Source organism: Oratosquilla oratoria, chromosome 10, assembly GCF_046742065.1.
Source record: "Oratosquilla oratoria isolate Oo_2021 chromosome 10, ASM4674206v1, whole genome shotgun sequence".
NCBI classification, from domain to species: Eukaryota; Metazoa; Arthropoda; class Malacostraca; order Stomatopoda; family Squillidae; genus Oratosquilla; species Oratosquilla oratoria.
In genome coordinates this window covers 63,048,692-63,051,191 of record NC_134786.1, presented here as the reverse complement: position 1 = coordinate 63,051,191, position 2,500 = coordinate 63,048,692, and positions in this window count along the sequence as shown.

Genomic DNA, 2,500 nt, shown 5'->3' with positions numbered 1-2,500 from the left:
TAGGTATATATATGTACATACTTATATATGTATATAATATATTATATAATATATATATACATATATATACATTAATAATATATGATCATATATATACATATATATATACTAGTCTTATTCCGAATTTTATTCTTGACTAGTTTCGCTACAATCTTTTTCAAAAATTTAGTGCTACAGGGCTGGAAGTGGCGCATATGTGTGCGTGTAAACCTCCCCTAGTGTAAAGGAACTCGCATATTACAATGACATAATAATTATTTAAATGGTAATGGAAATTAATAATAAATTAAATCAGTAACAATGTGGCAAGAAAAATAGTAACACTAGAAAAGAAAAGAAAACTTAATGATAATGTTAGCAAAGGACACAGTGAGACAAACGCCCTCGCAAACCATGTAGACACGGATGGACTCCTACTAGATTGGGAGAAATCCACCAGTTTGGCCCAAGGACTACACAAAAAACAAAGAAATATCAAATCTCTACACATAAGTTAATTTCAACAACTAAACAAAAGTACAGGAGACTTAATGTGGGGAAAAGTCGCAACCACTTATGCCCTCATTGAGTAGAGCTCCGTACCATACACCAGACTCCCGGACTAAATCTTTCTTTACCACATTTTTCGTTTTAGTTCAAATAATTTTTATTCTTATCATTTCTTTTTTGCCATCATTATTAATAAGTTTTCTTTTCTTTTCCAGTGTTACTATTCTTCTTGCCAAATTGTTATTATTTCAATTTATTAATTTCCACTACCATTTAGATAATTCTTATGTCATTGTAACCTGTGAGTTCCTTTACACTCGGAAAGGTACACAAATACATGTGTCGTGCGTGCGGGTGCTCGGGCGCGTGCGGTGCGGCGCCCACTTCTAGCCCTGTTAGCACTATTTCCTTTTGATTGAACAAAGCTTGAAGTAAAACAAGTCTCAGAATAAACGCCAACTCGGAAATTAAGACCCCGATCTTTCCCTCTTTTTTTTTTCCCACCCACCTTCAATTTGTCAGAATGTCTCAACATTTGTATAGTGTTTATATATATATTATATATATAGTTATATATAATATATATCATACTTTATATATATATACATATATATTATACATTTATATATATATATATATATACATATATATGTGTATATATAATGTATATTATATATATATAATGAATATTACACACACATATATAGATATATATATACACAAGTAATTATTTGAGGTATTTCCTTGTTTAGAAAAATACTTCATAACAGATCAGCAAAAACACACGAAATATGCAATTTTTACACAGCAGCCAGGAGCAGGAGGGCAACAGCAGAGACAGCAGGCATGAGACGCAGACCATGAACGATTTGTTTTATTTAAAAAAAAAACTTTTTGGCGTTGTTGTTTTGCGAGTGGCTGTATTAAAATAATAATGTAACGGGGGATTTTAGAGAGAGTGTCCAATGGGTCGAGATGTGGAAGCAAGCAAGTCAATTCTCGAAACACGTCCATTAATTGGCGAAGAGAATGAAGAGATCTTCACCTACAGGCCCATTCGTGAACCTTTACCGTTTCGGATCGGTGCCACATCCGGTCGCGTTGTTGATGACCCGGACTTTATCCGACGGGCTTAGGTCATCCAGGAGGTCGTAAAGAGTGACCTAGTTTTACGACAGACAGACTGACCTCGGAAAACAATTCCCACAATGACCCGTGATCACATTTTTTTTTTTTTTTTTTTTTTTTTTTTTAACTTCAGAATTCCAAGCTTTCGGACGCAAGCCACGCTCGTAAACCGAACACTGAATTACTCCATTAACGAGCGCACAATTATTTTTAATTAGATTCGTTTTGGCATTATCTGGATATAATGAATACTTGAACCCTCAATGGTCTTTGTAATGGTTTGCTTGAACTCTGAAACAGCTTAACCACCTATTCATTATACACAGTATAGATATATGTATATATATATATATATATAAGTATATTCATATAAGTATATACTATATATATATATATATATATATGTATATATATATATATATATATACTATATATATATGTATAATTATATATGTAATATATATATAATATGTATTATATATATATGGATATATATAAATGGTATGTATATATATATGTATGTATATATATGTATTATATATATGTATATATATATATATATATATATATATATATGGTATATATATATATATCGTATACTATGTATATTATATATATGTATATACTATGTATGTATATGTATATATATGTAATATATATATGCATATATATGTATATATATTTATAGTATATATAATATGTATGTATATGTTATTTATATGTATATTATATATGCATATATATGGTACCTATATTATGGTGTATATATATATATTTATGTATATATATGTTATATATATGTGTATATATATTATGTAATATATGTATATAATATATATATATGTATATATATGTGTTATACTATATATGTATATATCATGTA